Here is a 20,923-nt window from a genome sequence, read left to right as displayed (position 1 = left end):
TCCCTCTGTCAGCTCCTGATACACGTCATGTGACATTTCGAGTCAACATTAAGATGCTGGTGTATGCTGACCGAGCTGCACTGAAGAGGAGGCAACAGACTTGGTGGCCGGCAGTGGGAAAGATATGTGTGTTTTTCTATCGCTTCTCTGCATATGTGCTCATGGGGGGGAGAGAGTGGGACCAGCATAGAAACAGCCTCCCAGCCCCCACACACAGAATAACAGGGGACCCAGCATAGGAACAGCCTCCCAGCCCCCACACACTAAATAATGGGATCCAGCATTGAAACAGCCTCCCAGCCCCCACGCACTAAATAACAGGGGGTCCAGCATAGAAACAGCCTCTCCCCCACCCACAGATTAACGGGTGGGGAGGGGGCATAGAAACAGCCAACCTGAAGGCTGTTCTTCTATAGTGTTATATTCCCCTCTTTTATTGTCCCTTTGCATTCCTTATTCTGCATATGTTAGCAGCTTTTCAGTTAACGCATTGAGTGAGGAAGTGCAGGCCAACTATGAGTCACTCTAGAATAGAGACAATATACAATAATACAATACAATAACATTTCTATAGCACTTTTCTCCCATAGGACTCAAAGCGCTTAGGCTCTCTCAGATTCAGTAATTGGTAGTAGGATGAAGTGTTCACTCAACAAAAGTTATATTTCTGCAAATGCCAAACTGAACAGGTGGGTTTTCAGTCTGGATTTAAACACGTCCAGGGATGGAGCTGTCCTGATCTGTTGAGGTAAGGAGTTCCAATAGCAGTGACATCCTTATGTCTTACCATAGGGCTGAGGTCAGTATTGAAGCATATTGCAGTATTAGTCTCTACATTTTACCCACAGTCCAGTATTAGTACAGTAACACTAATTCTGATAATGATCAGAGAGCTGCAGAGATGAGGCAGGAAAACCACTGAAGGTTTTAGTAGTTTGCTGTTACATTCCTCCCTGTGAGGGTCTTACAGAAGCAGAAATTAGGAGCTTGTCACAGGGCTGGGGTCAGTATTGAAGTGTATTTATTTAGCAAGATGGGCTTTAGGCAGGAGGGTCTTGCTGTACCTTGTATGTGAGTAGCTTCATCAGATCTAATGTCTTCAGTGTACAGTGCAGGTTATTCCTTATTTCCTGCAAAGGTTGTGCTTCCCCTCATTGTTCTCCTCTCTTCTCCATACTGTAATCTTTATTATGTTATTATTTGTATCATTATAAAAAAAAAAAAAAAAAACTCAAAATCCCAACTGCACCTGAATTTTGTCATTGATTTGTGAGATGGATCCGCCCCCAGCCACGCCCTGCACAGAAATTTCAAACACGCAGAGCACAAGTGAGGCGGAGCAGAACCATTGGAGGAGGGGCTTCAGCAGGTAATTTCTGCACACAGATACAGCTGGCCAGGAATGTGACAGGCTGGTGTGTATGTATGAGTCACTGCCACTCGGACAAGAAGGCACCAAGTTTACACACTTGCCAATGACTGCTGGCAGCAATTCACCTCACACAACAATACTTACAGCTCTAAGGTAGCTTTCTTCTATAGAGGCCGAATTCCTGCTAAAGCAGGGAGAAGTTAGTGATAAGATTTTCTATGTATAAGTAAAACCATTGCCAATGTAGTACCTGAAAAAATGGTTATTATCAACAAAATATGCAATATAAAGGTTAAAATTAAAATTTACTGTTTAATGAAGAAAGGGTCACCATGATTCGCTGTAAATGATTACTGATGGTCTGTGGTAAAAGACTATAAAAATGTGGGCAATCTTGTTCTGTGCCAAAATGAACCTAAAAGTCCTTTACTATAAAAATATTCCAATTACAAGAAAAGAGGAAGGAAAGAAACATGAGGCATGCTGGGAGGAGATGCGAGAGAGAGGAAAGAAACATGAGGCATGCTGGGAGGAGATGCGAGAGAAAGAAACATGAGGCATGCTAGGGGAGATGAGAGCGAGAGAAAAGAAACATGAGGCATGCTGGGGAAATGAGAGAAAGGAAAGAAACATGAGGCATGCTGGGGAAATGAGAGAGGAAAGAAACATGAGGCATGCTGGGAGGAGATGAGAGAGAGAGAGGAAAGAAACATAAGGCATGCTGGGAGGAGATGAGAGAGAGGAGAGCGGAAAGAAACATGAGGCATGCTGGGGGAGATGAGAGAGAGGAAAGAAACATGAGGCATGCTGGGGGAGATGAGAGAGTGGAAAGAAACAAGGAATGCTGGGAGGAGATGAGAGAGAGGAAATAAACACAAGGCATGCTGGGAGGATATGAGAGAGAGGAAAGAAACAAGGAATGCTGGGAGGAGATGAGAGAGAGGAAAGAAACAAGGAATGCTGGGAGGAGATGAGAGAGAGGAAAGAAACAAGGAATGCTGGGAGGAGATGAGAGAGTGGAAAGAAACAAGGAATGCTGGGAGGAGATGAGAGAGAGGAAATAAACACAAGGCATGCTGGGAGGATATGAGAGAGAGGAAAGAAACAAGGAATGCTGGGAGGAGATGAGAGAGAGGAAAGAAACAAGGAATGCTGGGAGGAGATGAGAGAGAGGAAAGAAACAAGGAATGCTGGGAGGAGATGAGAGAGTGGAAAGAAACAAGGAATGCTGGGAGGAGATGAGAGAGAGGAAATAAACACAAGGCATGCTGGGAGGATATGAGAGAGAGGAAAGAAACAAGGAATGCTGGGAGGAGATGAGAGAGAGGAAAGATACAAGGAATGCTGGGAGGAGATGAGAGAGAGGAAAGAAACAAGGAATGCTGGGAGGAGATGAGAGAGAGGAAAGAAATAAGGAATGCTGGGAGGAGATAAGAGAGAGGAACGAAACAGGCGGCATGCTGGGACTGGGAGGAGATGAGAGAGAAGAAAGAACAAGGAATGCTGGGAGGAGATAGGGGGGTGGGTTCATTTAATTTATAAATTGAACTGTCCTATCGGGTTCAGGGGGTGGGGCCTAACCCATCAGTATTAGAGATGGGAAGTTCGGATCTTTTCAATGATCCGGATGATTCAAATCGGATCATTGAAAAGATCCGGATCTTTGATCCGAATCTCGGATCATTTTACAAGGGAAGCATTGGGGGGTGAAATGACTAGCAGGACAGGAGAAGGGGAGGGGGTGGACACACAGAGAAGGGGAGAAGATGGACAGAGGGCAGGGAGTGGACAGAGAAGGGACGAGCAGAGAGCAGAAATGTTTGTTTGCACACAATGCCCACATGCTGCAATCATATGCTTTACATATATTTCACCTATATGCTCATCTGTGTACTTTGAATGCAAACGTCGCACAGTGAAAGGAAGCTTTCCCAGAAGTAAAGTGCAGCTGTTTAGAGCGAGTGCAGGAGGCTCTTATTGCGCTGCAATCACAGTGCCTGCAAAGTTACTGAGCTGTGCCAAAAGCTTCCAATGTGTTCACTGTGCACAACTACGGAACAGACAGCCTATAATCAGCAGCACGTTATAGCCAGTATGTGTGCTCTACACATATCTGGCAGTGGCACCGATGTCCCCTCTACCTGTCCCTGCAAAGCTGGCTCCCCTGAGTCCCCTCCAACAGAGCGATCCATCTCTGCTCTGCTTCCAGGACCCCGCTGCCCGCTGAGAGGGGGCGTGTCGCTCCTGGCCCGCCCCTTTTGCGATCCGAATCACTCATTTTGATGATTCGGATGATTCGACTCACAAAATAGATTCGGATCAAAGATCCGAATCGTTCATGATCCGGACAACAGTAATCAGTATGCCGACATCTCTGTCCAGGAAACATGAGGTATGCTGAGGGAAATGAGGAAAGAAAGAAACATGAGGCATGCTGGGGGAGATGAGAGAGAGAGAGGAAAGAAACATGAGGCATGCTGGGATAAGATGCGAGAGAAAGAAACATGAGGCATGCTAGGGGAAATGAGAGAAAGGAAAGGAACATGAGCCATGCTGGGGGAAATGAGAGAAAGGAAAGGAACATGAGGCATGCAGGGAGGAGATGAGAGAGAGAGAGGAAAGAAACATAAGGCATGCTGGGAGGAGATGAGAGAGAGGAAATAAACATGAGGTATGCTGGGGGGAGATGAGAGAGAGAGAGGAAAGAAACATAAAGCATGCTGGGAGGAGATGAGAGAGAGGAAAGAAACATGAGGCATGCTGGGGGAGATGAGAGAGAGGAAAGAAACAAGGAATTCTGGGAGGAGATGAGAGAGAGGAAATAAACACAAGGCATGCTGGGAGGATATGAGAGAGAGGAAAGAAACAAGGAATGCTGGGAGGAGATGAGAGAGAGGAAAGAAACAAGGCATGCTGGGAGGAGATAAGAGAGAGGAAAGAAACAAGGATTGCTGGGAGGAGATGAGAGAGAGGAAAGAAACATGAGGCATGCTGGGAGGAGATGAGAGAGAGGGAAGAAACATGAGGCATGCCGGGGGAGATGAGAGAGGAAAGAAACATGAGGCATGCTGGGAGGAGATGAGAGAGAGGGAAGAAACGTGAGGCATGCTAGGGGAGATGAGAGAGGAAAGAAACACGAGGCATGCCGGGGGAGATGAGAGAGGAAAGAAACATGAGACATGCTGGGGGAGAGGAGAGAGGAAAGAAACATGAGGCATGCTGGGAGGAGATGAGAGAGAGGAAAGAAACATGAGGCATGTCAAGTGACAGGTATCACCCCATGCTGGGCTACAGAGGACCTGTCACATTACATGAGATGATGGCCAGGTGAATGGTGCTGCTGTGCTGTACCATCCCCTCGCCAGGTGAAGAGTGTCCACCAGTTGCTTGAGCAGTATGGGGTCCAGAGCAGCAGGCATTTCAGCTCGCCATGGCACAAGTGGAAGCATCTCCTGTACTCTCCCCACAGGGAATGCCAGCATTATCTGTGTCTGGATGGCACAGTCATTGGGTTCTGCAGGAAGCCACCACAGCCCAGACACACCAGCCTGGCCATACTGCTACTATTGCTGTGCCCAGACTGCCCCATATCTACCCACTGACCCCTGCAGAGTCTTAGGATCCTCATAGAGCATAGATGAGAGCAGGCCAGTAACAGGACTTCAATACTTGTACAGATAATGATAAGAGAAGTTGGTGGGATGGGGTGATAAAGGAAGTAGCTGGGTGCCAAGATGCATAAAAAAGTGCATAATTTTCACGTTAACTTACCTTACATAGCCATACTAATTTAACATGTATAAACTTGTTTCGGACTGGTTAGTCCTCATCATCAATGCAAGGCATGGAGTAATTTGGCTCTATAAAACTAATGCACACAATAAAGTGAAATTAGGCATCAGTTTTGATACTGACCACAAAATGGAACTACCTGAAAGGAGAACATACCTCCCAACTTTTTGAGATGAAAAAGAGGGAGGGTTAAGCCAGGCCTCTGCCATACCCCTGATCACGCCCCCTTCACACCCCTAGTCACGGATACCATAAAGATTTCATAAGAAAAATATGTTGTTTTATAATTCAAACCACAGTCACACTGGTCTTTTCTATCCTGGTTCATTTTCCTTCATATTAACATTTTAAAATTAGTAATATATCAATATGAAGGATGGGAATAAAGTTTAAAGTCAATCAAACACATTTTTTAGTAGAAAAAATATATTTATTTACATAGAAAGAGGGACAAAGCCCTGAAAGAGGGACAAATGAGGAGGAAAGAGGGACAAGGCTCCCAAAGAGGGACTGTCCCTGCAAAAGAGGGACAGTTGGGAGCTATGGTCCGAGTATCATATTTGAAGTCGCAGTTTCCGTATCATCCACAAGATGAAGCCCTAGTCTCAAGTGAACAGTAACTGCATGAATTCCAGGGTGGAACGCACACACAAGAAGATGTGGGGGAAGGGGTAGGAGACAATGCTGGGACTGACCGTGGAGGTAATTACATAATTTCATTTCTACAGCCAGTAATTGCCCCGTGTCCTCTTCTGCGTGACCTCCCTGCCTGACCCAGGGGAATGTCTCCTGTATCTTCTTATATACACACCCTAATGTGATTCCTAGTGTTGGGCGAACAGTGTTCGCCACTGTTCGGGTTCTGCAGAACATCACCCTGTTCGGGTGATGTTCGAGTTCGGCCGAACACCTGACGGTGCTCGGCCAAACCGTTCGGCCACATGGCCGAACTAAGAGCGCATGGCCGAACGTTCCCCGAACGTTCGGCTAGCGCTGTGATTGGCCGAACGGGTCACGTGGTTCGGGCCCGAACGCGCTCTGATTGGCCGAACGGTCACGTGGTTCGGGTAAATAAATACCCGAACCACGTCATATCTCCGCCATTTGTCTGTGGGTTTAGCTTTGGGTAGGCAGGCAGGGTAGTTCGCTCTCCAGCCACGCTAGCCAGGGTCCCCCCCAGTCGTGTGTCGCTGCTGGGAACAGTAGTACACCGCTCGCTCAGCCACACTATATATATAGCATTGTTTACTGCCACTGTGCACCTCGCTCAGCCACGCTATATATAGCATTGTGTTTTCTGACACTCTGTGTACACGGCTTAGCCTGACTATATAGCATTGTGTGTACTGCCACTGTGCACCTCGCTCAGCCACGCTATATACTGTATATATAGTAGCAAATATATCGGCGCCAAGGGACAATGGAACCGCCGCTGAGAAGAACAATGTCCAAAAGTTCAGAAGTCAGGCATACATCAAAGGTCAGCGCAGGTTTACAAAGTCATTGTGTGTAGGGAATGGTAAATTCTTCACCACAATATATCAAATGCTCAGAGGTAGGTATCCGCCAAACATCAAAACTAGAAAAGGCTTACCAGCTCCCAACAACCCACATTATAAGGTTGTGAAATGGCTCATGTCACAGATAACGTCCAGGGAACATCAGACGTCGTGAAGATCCAGTGGACATCCGTATGGAGGTAAAGTTTCAGGAATTTATATAGGAAAGCAAAAACGGCAATATCTAAGCGTAACCCGTTTATTTAGATAAAATTTCTTTAAAAGGCAGTAGACATAAAAACGATAACTCACATACGGGGCCCATAAACAGGGAACCCCAGAAGATTAGCTCGCATGTAATGGTCAATCGAAGATCAATAGACAATGGTGCCGCCTGTTACCTTCCCTAAGGTAACAGGCGGCACCATTGTCTATTGATCTTCGATTGACCATTACATGCGCGCTAATCTTCTGGGGTTCCCTGTTTATGGGCCCCGTATGTGAGTTATCGTTTTTATGTCTACTGCCTTTTAAAGAAATTTTATCTAAATAAACGGGTTACGCTTAGATATTGCCGTTTTTGTTTTCCTATATAAATTCCTGAAACTTTACCTCCATACGGATGTCCACTGGATCTTCATGACGTCTGATGTTCCCTGGACGTTATCTGTGACATGAGCCATTTCACAACCTTATAATGTGGGTTGTTGGGAGCTGGTAAGCCTTTTCTAGTTTTGATGTTTGGCGGATACCTACCTCTGAGCATTTGATATATTGTGGTGAAGAATTTACCATTCCCTACACACAATGACTTTCTAAACCTGCGCTGACCTTTGATGCACGCTATATATAGCATTGTGTTTTCTGACACTCTGTGTACACGGCTTAGCCTGACTATATAGCATTGTGTGTACTGCCACTGTGCACCTCGCTCAGCCACGCTATATATAGCATTGTGTTTACTGTCACTCTGTGTACACCGCTCAGCCAGACTATATACCATTGTTTACTGACACTCTGTGTACACCGCTCAGCCAGACTATATACCATTGTTTACTGCCACTCTGTGTACACCGCTCAGCCAGACTATATACCATTGTTTACTGCCACTTTGTGTACACCACTCAGCCACACTATATACCATTGTTTACTGACACTCTGTGTACACCGCTCAGCCAGATTATATAGCATTGTTTACTGACACTCTGTGTACACTGCTCAGCCAGACTATATACCATTGTTTACTGCCACTCTGATTCTGCTGGGAACAGTAGTACACCGCTCGCTCAGCCAGACTATATAGCATTGTGTTTACTGCCACTCTGTGTACACCGCTCAGCCACACTATATAGCATTGCGTACTCTGCCAGTCAGTGTGTATATTGCTGGGATCAGTAATACTCCACTCACCGTCAACCACTATATGAGCTCAACATGAGTTCCCCAGAGACCTCCGCTGTGAGCAGCACTCCCAACAACAGCAACAGCCAACGCCCCACGCAAGCTATAACATCCACCCCAGCAGCCAGTGGTCAGAAGCAGCCCTCCCCGGAGGAGAACGTTGTGTCCATCGGTCCGTCGCCAGAGCGATTAATGAGGGTTGCCATTGAGGAGATGATGGGGCCTGATGTGGAGGAGGAGGTCTGGCTCAGGCCAGCATCCCAAGTTAATGTTGAGGACGATGAGGGGTCTGTGTCTGGGGATGTTGGGGTGGCAGAGGTGGTGGGTGGGTCAGACTCAGGAGAAGAGTTGTATGATGAGGATGATGATCGGGACCATCTGTATGTGCCTCAGAGTCCGACCCCGGAAAACATGTTGTATCGTGTGTTTAGGTACTAAAATCTGCGTTCCCTCCCAGTAGTGTTGGGCGAACAGTGTTTGCCACTGTTCGGGTTCTGCAGAACATCACCCTGTTCGGGGTGACTATATAGCAGACTATATAGCATTGTGTTTAATGCCACTCTGTGTACACGGCTCAGCCACACTATATAGCATTGTGTTTACTTCCACTCTGTGTCTGCTGGGAACAGTAGTACACCGCTCACCCGCCACTGTATAGCATTGTGCTCTGTGTCGCTGCTGACAATAGTGGTACACCGCTTACCCACCACTGTATAGCATTTCTGTACTGCCACTGTACTGCTGCCAGTCAGCGTGTACTTTAAGGATAAGTGAAATGAGGAAGAAATCCGGTGAAAGAGGGAGGGGCAAGGGAAGAGGTGTTTCCCCTGACGGTTCACGTACAGGCCACAGGGGAGCACCCAAGAAAACCCACTCAATACCGCCCATGTTGTCCAGGACAACAACCCTCACAGATCCAAAAGAACAGGACCAGATAATTACTTGGATGACCTCTCAAGCGTCCAGCAGTGGGTTAAGCAGCACCAGCACATCACGCACGAGGTCCGAGTCCTCAGCCAGTTAAAGTCTGGGCTTTTTGAAGACTGCACTGAGGATGTTACCATGGCGATTTGCAAGGTGTGCAAGACCCGCCTGAGCAGGGGGAAAAGTATTAACAACCTCTCCACCACCAGCATGAGCCGCCACATTCTATCCAAACATCCCACTCTGTGGGCAAACGCGGCAGGACAGGGTACCACCAGCAACACTGCCTCCCTTGGGTTCACCAGACTCACCACCAGACCCGCCTCAGCAGTAGCAGTAGCCCAGCCATTGCGTGGTTCACAACATTCACAAACATCAGACGATGCTGACACTGTCACTTTCCGGACTAGTGCTCTTGAGGTCTCCCAGTGTTCATCAAACACAACAACCAACAGCCCTTCGGTGTGCAGCCCTACGGTTGAGTTGTCTGTCTCTGAGATGTTTGAGCGCAAGAGGAAATTGCCAGCAAATGACCCCCGGGCCGTGGCAGTAACAGCCAGCCAGCATAGCCAAGCTTCTGGCCTGCGAAATGCTGCCATATCGAGTGGTGGAGACAAACAGCTTCAAGGGCATGATGTCAGTGGCCATCCCACGTTACGTGGTTCCCAGCCACTACCACTTTGCGCGCTCTGCAGTGCCTGAGTTGCATGAGCACGTGGTCAGCTAAATAACCCGAAGCTTGAAGAATGCCATTGCCTGCAAGGTTCACCTCACCACTGACACCTGGACGAGTGCGTTCGGCCAGGGTCGATACATCTCCCTTACTGCGCACTGGGTGAACCTTGTGGAGCCTGGCAGCGATTCCTCACCTGCTACGGTGCGGGTGTTGCCCACGCCGCAAACAGCTGCACCGCCGTCCCTCCCACTGGATAACAACAGCAGCACCTACCTCTCTGACTCCTTCTCCTCCAACGCATCTCAAAGCTGTACCTCATCCGGAAACGCTAACCCAGCACCAGCAGCAGTAGGATCGTGGAAGCAGTGCAGCACAGCTGTTGGCATGCGTCAGCAAGCGTTGCTGAAGCTGATCTGCCTTGGGGATAAGCAGCACACAGGGGAGGAAATTTGGAGGGGAATAAAGGAACAGACGGATTTGTGGCTGGCACCGCTGGAGCTGAAACCGGGCATGAAGCTAGACACCTGGCACGAACTGGCAATGTACGCAATAGAGGTGTTGGCTTGCCCGGCAGCCAGCGTTATGTCGGAACGCTGTTTCAGTGCTGCCGGAGGCATCGTCACAGATCGGCGTATCCGCCTCTCCACAGAAAATGCAGACCGTCTGACTCAAATTAAAATGAATCAATCCTGGATTGGAAACGACTACGCAACACTCCAGGACCCCAACCAAGTAACATGACCAATGAACATCTGGGATGGTTTAGCGGTTCCGGTCCCTGTTCATTGAACCTCTCATCTGTATTACATTTATGACTGCATGGCGGCAAAAAGCATTGCTGCTATATACGCACGCTTTTTGTCCTCATGCAAGGCCTGGGTTGTTGTGTCTCACAAAGCGTGGCCTTCTCCTCCTGCGCCTCCTCCGGTTCCATCACGTGTGCTGCTGCTGCTGGGTTAGCGTTGCCGGTCCCTGTTTATGGAACCTCTTATCTTTATTACATTTATGACTGCATGGCGGTACAAAGCATGCTATCCGCACGCTTCTTGTCCTCATGCAAGGCCTGGGTTGTTGTGTCTCACAAAGCGTGGCCTTCTCCTCCTGCGCCTCCTCCTGTTCCATCACGTCTGCTGCTGCTGGGTTAGCGTTGCCGCGTGGTCCCTGTTTATTGAACCACTTATCTTTATTACATTTATGACTGCATGGCGGTACAAAGCATGCTATCCGCACGCTTTTTGTCCTCATGCAAGGCCTGGGTTGTTGTGTCTCACAAAGCGTGGCCTTCTCCTCCTGCGCCTCCTCCAGTTCCATCACGTGTGCTGCTGCTGCTGCTGCTGGGTTAGCGTTGCCGGTCCCTGTTTATGGAACCTCTTATCTTTATTACATTTATGACTGCATGGCGGTACAAAGCATGCTATCCGCACGCTTCTTGTCCTCATGCAAGGCCTGGGTTGTTGTGTCTCACAAAGCGTGGCCTTCTCCTCCTGCGCCTCCTCCTGTTCCATCACGTCTGCTGCTGCTGGGTTAGCGTTGCCGCGTGGTCCCTGTTTATTGAACCACTTATCTTTATTACATTTATGACTGCATGGCGGTACAAAGCATGCTATCCGCACGCTTCTTGTCCTCATGCAAGGCCTGGGTTGTTGTGTCTCAAAGCGTGGCCTTCTCCTCCTGCGCCACCCTCCTCCTGTTCCATCACGTGTGCTGCTGCTGGGTTAGCGTTACCGGTCCCTTTTCCTGGAACCTCTTATATGTATTACATTTATGACTGCATGCCGACAAAAAGCATGTTACCTGTGCAAAGAAAACAGACATTTCCCGCATTTAAAAGACAGTTTTCCCTTTGAAACTTTAAAATCGATTTTCTCAAAAACTATAAGCTCTTTTTGCTAAAAAAATTTTCCCTCTTGTACCCACTCCCAAGGTGCACATACCCTGTAAATTTGGGGTATGTAGCATGTAAGGAGGCTTTACAAAGCACAAAAGTTCGGGTCCCCATTGACTTCCATTATGTTCGGAGTTCGGGTCGAACACCCGAACATCGCGGCCATGTTCAGCCCGAACCCGAACATCTAGATGTTCGCCCAACACTAATTCCTACCCAGAAGCCAATCTGCACACAGCAATGGGGGCTACTATCATTATCCCCCCCCCCCCCCCCCCCCATGTGTCCTCCATCATCACTGCCTGACCCAGGGAAATGTCTCCTGTATCTTCTTATATACTCACAGGGGCGTATCTGGGTAATATAGAGCCTATGGCAAATACTGAAATTGCGCCCCCCCCCCCCCCCATCAGATCCCCCTTCCCAACTAAAAACAGCATCCTTTCTTGCGTACATGTGTTATGGTTGCCTGTGTTTTTTGGCTCGTGATATTGCTGAAGTTACTGTTTTGGAAATATCTCCTCTTCTTCCCTCTCTGCCCTCTTTTATAACACTAAGCTAAGTGCGCCCTACATAAATAAGTTAAAAAGCCATGTTCCCCAAGATATCAGAATTAATCTGATTTGAGTGACAGTCTGAGTGACTGGGTGGCAAAGGGGTAGGCATGGTGGCGCAGGACAGGAGCAGGCATGGCGCCCATGATGCTGTGGCGCCCATGGCATGAGCCATGCCTGCACCCCTCTAGATACGCCTCTGTATACTCACCCTAATGTGATTTCCTTCCCAGGAGCCAATCTGCACCCAGCAATGGGGGCTTCTATCATTATCCCCCACACCCCCCATGTTTCCTCCATCATCACTGCCTGACCCAGGGGAATGTCTCCTGTATCTTCTTATATACTCACCCTAATGTGATTTCCTTCCCAGGAGCCAATCTGCACCCAGCAATGGGGGCTTCTATCACTATCCCCCCCCCCCCCCCATGTGTCCTCCATCATCACTGCCTGACCCAGGGGAATGTGTCCTGTATCTTCTTATATATACACCCTAATGTGATTTCCTTCCCAGGAGCCAATCTGCACCTAGCAATGGGGGCTTCTATCATTACCCCCCCCTCCCCCCAATGTGTCCTTCATCATCACTGCCTGACCCAGGGAAATGTCTCCTGTATCTTCTTATATACTCACCCTAATGAGATCTCCTTCCCAGGTGCCAATCTGCACACAGGAATAGGATCCCCCCCAGTATTTGGAAACCAGAGGCCGACCCGTCCCCTTTAGTCAGCAGAAGATATTTTCAGCACAATTTTGTACTATCCAGTATTGTTTAGTCCGATGTGTAAGTGGTTGTTTGGTTAGTAATTTTGTGTCGTGATTTGTGGTTTATATATTGATATTGCACAGTTTTTTGTAAACAGATAGCACATTTTTGCACTTTATTGTATAGCTGTAACGATTTCGGAATCGTTTTCGTGGTCAGCGCACAAGATTGACACAACGAAAACCCTCCACAAGCGTATAAACGGGAACCCAGCTTTGGTGCAAGCACCAGTAGAGGGCAATTCCCACCGGCAGATGGCGCTGTGGAGTGCAGACGAGTACAACCGCTGCACGGCCACAGATGCCAGTGGGGATTGTACAGATCAAGACAATGCGGGGCTGAACAGCCCTTTAAGAGAAAGAGCACAGGTACAGGTTGAATCTGTTTTCACCAACCTAGTCGTGACCCTGCGACGGTGAACACACATCAGCAGAAACAAAAGTAGGAACACGATCGTGAGAAGGGCGATCACCAGAAGTGACACAAGACAGATCAGAACAGAACACGAGAGAAGCAAAGGCACAGCAAACGACAATGAGAAGTAACGAAAATAACAAACGCTAACTAAACGCGAACACCACACTCATTCGCAACAGCGAACGCATTTACAGCGCGGTCTCCGCGTGTTAAGCACAACAGAGACAAGCACGCCTAACTAAACACCGACAGACAAACACAAAACAGAGAACGCGAGCGCTTGCTTAACGGTTACCTCACCGATAGATTTCTGTCAGATGCCTGTCAAGTCGAATCTGACAGGAATCTATTGCAAATCAATCTAAATGCATTATTGGACAATTACATCCAATGCAACTCTATGGGCCATTGATCTGCTGCCAGCAGCAGATCGACCTAGACTTTCCATCCCGTCAGAGAGATCAAAACGATTTAAATCAGCTGCAAATCGATCGATTTGCTGATTTGAAAGAATCAATTTCTGATTGATCGATTCTATAGAATTGATCGATGGCTGAAATCGACCGGTGTATGGGCCCCTTTAATCTTCTGCCCTTCGTAGATAAAATCTACAAAAACCTCCTGTCCTGAGAGAAACTTTCCTCAGTCTCCTTTCCAAAAAGTTAAATAGATTCCTTTGGCAAAACAAGATACCTAGAGTGAACATTAACCTCCTTCATAGGTCTAAGGAGGAAGGTGACCAGGGCCTCCCCAATATAGGGAAATATTGTGAAACAGCACTACTGGTTCTAGTCCTTGATTGGTTCAGGGTAGAATCCAAAAACAGCAGGTATCCTTGGAAGCCTCCCAGGATTCTGTAGACCAGAGAGCTTTAGTCTAGACCCCAATGCTCAAGAGGCCACCCTCAGAGTCTCTCCAGTTTTGGAATGCAGAGGTTTTTAGGCACTGAGATACAATCTGCTTGAAGCACAAGCTTTCCCCAATCCCAGGTCCCCTCACTCCAATTCTACATAATGCTGAGTTTGGCTACGGATTGGGTAGAGAATCATTCTTATGCTAGGAATACACGGCATGGTTCTTACCGCTGAATCGAGCCGCTGGATCGATTCCGGCGTGTCCCCGTGGGCACTTCTTATCTTCTGCTCGTTTTCTTCCATTGTCCTGCCCGCGGTATCGAGCGCGGAGTCAATCCGGTGGGTGATCGGGCACGTCGGATTTTATCAATCGAGTATGTATTCCTAGCATTAGGGAGGGATAGAGACACTTGGCCCCAGATCAGACATTACATTGGCCCCTCTTCTTTACTCCTGCCAGAGCACTAGAAATATACTGACTCTTCCCCCACCCAAATTGGTTCTTATACATGCAATTTAGACATTACAGAGTCAGACATTAGAGTTTTACATCTCCCTTAGTCCTGAAAGTTGAGTCCACAGAGTTCTCTCCTCTTTTGAAGAACTATGTACTCTTCCAAACCTCTCCACATGCATTCTCAGGTTTATAAATCTCTCACCTGGGTCTCAGGGGACCTTAACCTACAAAAACTTCAGGACTCCTGGCAGGCAGATATAGGTAAAGAAATAGATTCCGAGGACTGGGACAAGGCCTTTATTCTCTCCCACAACATGTCACCCTCAGTTTTGGCCCAGGAACAGAACTACAAGCTATTAACCAGATAGTTGAGGGTCCCTGCCAGGATAGAGAAATCTGACCCTAACGCATCCAATCTGTGCAAGAGATGTGAGAACGAAGCAGGCAGCTATTTCCATATGGTGGCCATGCAGCCGGATCCAGCCTTTTTGGCATAAGGTGTTTGAGTTACATAAACTTTTATACTGTATTTCTTTGCCTTGCACACCTGAGATTGGATTACTGTCTATCATCCCCGGCTCCTTGGCCATAGCCAAGAAATCCATTTTCAGGTTTGTTCTCATATGTGCCTGTCTATGCTAGAAGCTGGAGGAAGCAATCCCCGCCCTCTCTCACTGAACTTATTATAAGGCCCGGTTCACATTAGTGTTCTGAGCCAAAAGGATCCGGTGAGCGGATGCGGTCTCCGCTTCACCGGATCTGGATGGCTCAGTCTGTGGCCCAGTTCACATAGTGAAAATGGATCTGATCAATGATTGAACAGATCCGTTTTCACTCAGCAAATACATACCTAATCGTCTGTAGCAGCCGGCAGTAGAGGCTTCCTCTTTTTCCGCTGTGACTACACAGCGGGTCATGTGACTAGTCACATGACGCGGAAGAAGACAGAAGTCTCTACCACCGGCTGCTATGGAAGATTAGGTATGTATAAACCCTCCCTCACCCAGCCGGCCAGCTGCTGCACCCTCCCCTCACCCTCCCGTCATTAGATTCGCGTCGGCACATGCCCCCATCCCTCGTGGAACGGTCCGCTTCTTCACTAGTGTGAAGCAACGTTCCGCTTTACATTGCCCCAATGCTGCTGCATTTTTTGTCCAGATCCGTTCCGCTAAGCAGAACGGTCTGGAAAATTAGGGTCTGCAACAATTTTTAGGTCCGGGGATCAGAACGTACGGAACGTATCCGTACCAATGGATGCATGTGAATGGATCCATAGGTTAACATTGGATCCATTCACATCCGTTCCGTTTGTACAGTATATGTTCCGGTTCAGATCCGCAAAAAAAATGCTAATGTGAACCAGGCCTTAATCATGTAAGAGGATGGATGACCTCTTACTTTCAGCTCAGAATGAGACTTAAAGAGAATCTGTACTCTAAAATTCTTACAACAAAAAGCATACCATTATATTCATTATATTCTCCTGGGCCCCTCTGTGCTGTTTCTGCCACTCTCTGGTGCAAACCTGGCTTGTAATTGCCAGTTTTAGGCAGTGTTTACAAACAAACTAACCAGCTTGTGATAGGCTCACATAAGCAGAGTGTGTGAGTCATACAGAGCCTGCAGGGGGCCTGGAGAGGGTGTGCATAGCTTCTATCCAATCACAAGCAGCCCTGCACATTCCAGTCTAAGTGCCTCAGGTCGACAGAGCCGACAGAGGAGAGAAGATTAGATCATATAACAGAGATAATACAGTCACTGTGCAAGTAGGAAAGGCTGCAGTAAGCCAGACCATATTAGAACAGGCATAGGAATTTATAGGATAGAAGAAATAAGGATGAACATTTTGTTACAGAGTCTCTTTAAGTCTTTGTCTTGAGATGGTCAGTGTGGATTGAGTTATGTGACTTCCTCCAGAATTTCCTGCAATATTTCCCTTCTTTGCCCTTTTTGGTGGACAAGGGTCATCTGACTCATCTTTCCAAACCCCTGGTTGTGTTTACTCTGGCTTTTTGCAGTTATACGTGTGGTGCACCCATTTCCCTCATCTCACCCCACTTTGGAATAGGTTGCCACTGTATCTCACCCACTATACCTTTTTTACCTCAATGGCTCTTATGTGTCATTGAGTAGAGTAGCTGAACAAAGCATTTTTATTACAATAAGATTTACTGGCTACAGATGTTGATGACTTGCAAATACTGAGGATGTATTTATATAACCCTTTCCTTACCTCATATCCCCCCTTCCATTCTCCCACCCCCCACCCCCACATTCTTCCTTCCCTTCCTTCCCTTTACTTTCCACAAAAACGGGTCAATAGTATCATTGGTTTTGTTCATTCTGCAATTATGTGTTGTCTTTTTATCCATTTATTCTCGCTCAAATGTTTTGGCAGTGTTGTTGCTAAAATAAATACTGAGAGGGGGAACCTACCGAATACTGGGTGCATGTCTGGTTACCTGTGTAATACCTACACTATGTGTCGTTGTATTGTTTTGTCTGTGTCCGTTAAGCAGCTGCTAAGTCAAATTCATTGTAATCGCAAACTTATTTGGCCAAATTAAATTGATTCTGATACTGATTTACTATGGGGCTTACAGTAGCAATAAAAAGAATGTGAACCCTTTGGAATTATATGGATTGCTGCACAACTTGGTCATAAAATGTGATCTGATCTTCATCTAAGTCACAGCAATAGACAATCACAGTCTGCTTAACCTCCTTGCCGGTTATCCCGAGCTCAGCTCGGGGTAACCTGCCGCGGAGGATTCCTCAGGCCCTGCTAGGCCGATTTGCATATTTTTTTTGTTACATGCAGCTAGCACTTTGCTAGCTGCGTGTAACTTACGATCGCCGCCGCTCCGCGCCGATTCGCCGCAACCCGCCGCATCACAGGGTGCCCCCCCCCCCCCCGAGACCCGTGCGCTGCCTGGCCAATCAGTGCCAGGCAGCGTCGAGGGGTGGTTCGGGACTCCCTCTGACGTCACGACATCGACGACGTCGATGACGTCATCGCGCCCGTCGCCACGGCGACGGGGGAAGCCCTCATGGAAATCCCGTTCAGAACGGGATTTCCGGATGGGTATATGCGCCGGCGGCGATCGGCACATTCGGGGGGACGCCGCAGGGAGGGGGGAAGCATGTAGCTAGCGCTAGGCTAGCTACATGCTAAACAAAAAAAAAATGCAAAAAAACACCCTCCCTGCCGTGCGCAGCAAATTTTTATAACGACAGGGAGGTTAAACAAATACCACACAAATAATTAAATATTTCCATGTTTTTATTAAACACACCATGTAAACATTCACGGTGCAGGTGGAAAAAGTATATGAACTCCTAGGGCTTGATTCACAAAAGAGTGGTAACTGATAGCGCGGGCGTTTTCGCGCGATCGCGAATTTTCACGCGCAATTAACCGTTTTTGTGCGCAAACGCAAATTTTTGCGCAAAATTTTTATCGTTTTCGCATGAAATTCATGTTTGCATGCAAAAAATTGTTAATTGTGCATGACAACGTGCGAAAACGCCCGTGCTATCAGTTAGCACTCTTTTGTGAATCAAGCCCCTAGACTAATGACACCTCCAAGAGCTAATTGGAGTGAGGTGTTAGCCAGCTGGGGTCAATCAATGAGATTGGAGATGTTGGTTACAGCTGCCCTGCCCTATAAAAACACACACCAGTTTCGGGTTTGCTTTTCCCAAGAAGCATTGCCTGGTGTGAATGATGCCTCACACAATAGAGCTCTCAGAAGACCTACGATTAAGAATTGTTGACTTGCATAAAGCTGGAAAGGGTTATAAAAGTATCTCCAACTGCCTTGCAGTTCATCAGTCCACAGTAAGACAAATTGTCTATAAATGGAGAAAGTTCAGCACTGCTGCTACTCTCCCTATGAGTGGCCGTCCTGTAAAGATGACTGCAAGAGCACAGCGCAGAATGCTCAATTAGGTCAAGAAGAATCCTAGAGACTTACAAAAGTCTCTGGCATATGCTAACATCCCTGTTAGCGAATCTATGATACGTAAAACACTAACAAACAAACACAGAACATTTATATTGCGCTTTTCTCCTGGCAGACTCAAAGCACCAGAGCTGCAGCCACTAGGACGTGCTCTATAGGCAGTAGCAGTGTTAGGGAGTCTTGCCCAAGGTCTCCTACTGAATAGGTGCTGGCTTACTGAACAGGCAGAGCTGAGATTCAAACCCAGGTCTCCTGTGTCAGAGGCAGAGCCTGTCCTGTGTCAGAGCCATTACACTATCCAGAATGGAGTTCATGGGAGGATACAACAGAGGAAGCCACTGTTGTCTCCCCAAAAAATTGCTGCACGTTTAAAGTTTGCAAAAGACCACCTGGATGTTCCCCAGCAGTACTGGCAAAATATTTTGTGGACAGATGAAACCAAAGTTGAGTTGTTTGGAAAAAAACACACAACACTACTATATGCTTGGGGAAAACGAGGCACAGCACACCAACATCAAAACCTCATCCCAACTGTGAATCATGGTTTGGGACTGCTTTGCTGCGTCAGTGCCTGGACAGATTGCTATCATCAAAGGAAAAATGAATTCCCAAGTTTATTAAGACATTTTGCATGAGAACTTAAAGAGAATCAGTATTGTTAAAATCGCACAAAAGTAAACATACCAGTGTGTTAGGGGACATCTCCTATTACCCTCTGTCACAATTTCACCGCTCCCCGCTGCATTAAAAGTAGTCAAAAACAGTTTTAAAAAGTTTGTTTATAAACAAACAAAATGGCCACCAAAACAGGAAGTAGGTTGTACAGCATGTCCACACATAGAAAATACATCCATACACAAGCAGGCTGTATACAGCCTTACTTCTGAATCTCAAGAGATCACTTGTGTGTGTTTACCTTCTGTCCCCAGCTTCTCTCATGCACTGAACATTACAGGCTTCCTGCAGACAGCTCTGCCTATGTCGTTAATTCCTCAGTATGTGACAGACCAGCTCCTTTCACAGCCTCCAGAGGAGGATTTTTATCCAGCTCTCTTCTATCACTGATAAGATAGCAGAGAAGCTGCTGGCTTATGTAAATAAAACACACACTGGAGTGTGCATAGAGGAACAGTTCAACACTGAAGAACTTGGCAGCCTTCCAGACACAGGCCGACAAGTCTGACAGGGGAAAGATACATTGATTTATTACAGAGATGGTTATAGTAGAAAGAGCTGCAGTAAGCCACAACACATTACAATAGGTTTAGGAACGTGTAGGATGGTAGAAAAAACATTGTAATTTTTGTTACAGAGTCACTTTAAGGCCATCTGTCCACCACCTGAAGCTCAGCAAAAGATGGGTGTTGCAACAGGACAACGACCCATAGCATAGAAGTAAATCAACAACATAATGGCTTAAATTGTACCAGAGATCTCGATATATAAAGATTTGATACTTACCCAGGGCTTCCTCCCACCCCATGAACACGTGTGAGTCCTTCGTCGATCTCCCGCGGTCTCCCATTCAGCCATGATCAGCCTTTGTAATAGGCTCAGTCAGGTCAAGTGTGGGTCTTTTGAGCATGCGTGGACCTCCCGCGCATGCGCAGCTGATTGCAGCCGAACGGGAAACCGCTGGAGGACATTGACTTGACACTTGTTTATGGGGCGGGAGGAAGCCCTGGGTAAGTATCAAATCTTTAGATAGCCAGATCTCTGGTTTACTTTAAACAGAAGAAAATACACCTTCTGGAGTGGCCCAGTCAGAGTCCTGACCTTAACCCGATTGAGATGCTGTGGCATGACCTTAAGAAAGCGATTTACACCAGACATCCCCATAATATTGCTGAACTGAAACAGTTCTGTAAAGAGGTATAGTCAAAAATTACTCCTGACCGTTGTGCACGTCTGATCTGCAACTACAGGTACATTTGGTTGAAGTTCTTGCTGCCAAAGGAGGTGCAACCAGTTATTAAATCCAGGGGTTCACATACCTTTTCCACCTCCACTGTGAAGGTTTACATGGTGTGTTCAATAAAAACCTGGAAACATTTATTTGTGTGGTATTAGTTTAAGCAGACTATGATTGTCTATTGTTGTGACTTAGATGAAGATCAGATCACATTTTATGACCAATTTGTGCAGCAATCCATATAATTCCAAAGGATTCACATACTTTTTATTGATACTGTATTTAATATTGGTAAATGAAGATATTGAGACAGCGCTATCTAAAATTAGATTGAATTTTATTCTATTTGAGAGCTTCCACATAAATTAAAAATATGTATATTAAAATATGCAAGAAAAAGTGCAATAAGATGCGTATTCTTGCAATCAATATATATATATAGTATATTT

At 46.9% G+C, this 20,923-nt stretch overlaps 1 protein-coding gene across 1 annotated transcript in view; it reads left to right on the top strand.

The window, feature by feature from the left end:
- LOC137537038 (zinc finger protein Xfin-like) overlaps nt 1–20,923 on the top strand; it is a 525,741-nt gene that overhangs the window by 59,998 nt on the left and 444,820 nt on the right. The window lies entirely within an intron of this gene.

The sequence above is a fragment of the Hyperolius riggenbachi genome, chromosome 10, assembly GCF_040937935.1.
Source record: "Hyperolius riggenbachi isolate aHypRig1 chromosome 10, aHypRig1.pri, whole genome shotgun sequence".
Lineage (NCBI taxonomy): Eukaryota > Metazoa > Chordata > Amphibia > Anura > Hyperoliidae > Hyperolius > Hyperolius riggenbachi.
Note: the sequence above shows the minus strand (reverse complement) of the source record. Positions and strands in the feature narration are given on the sequence as shown.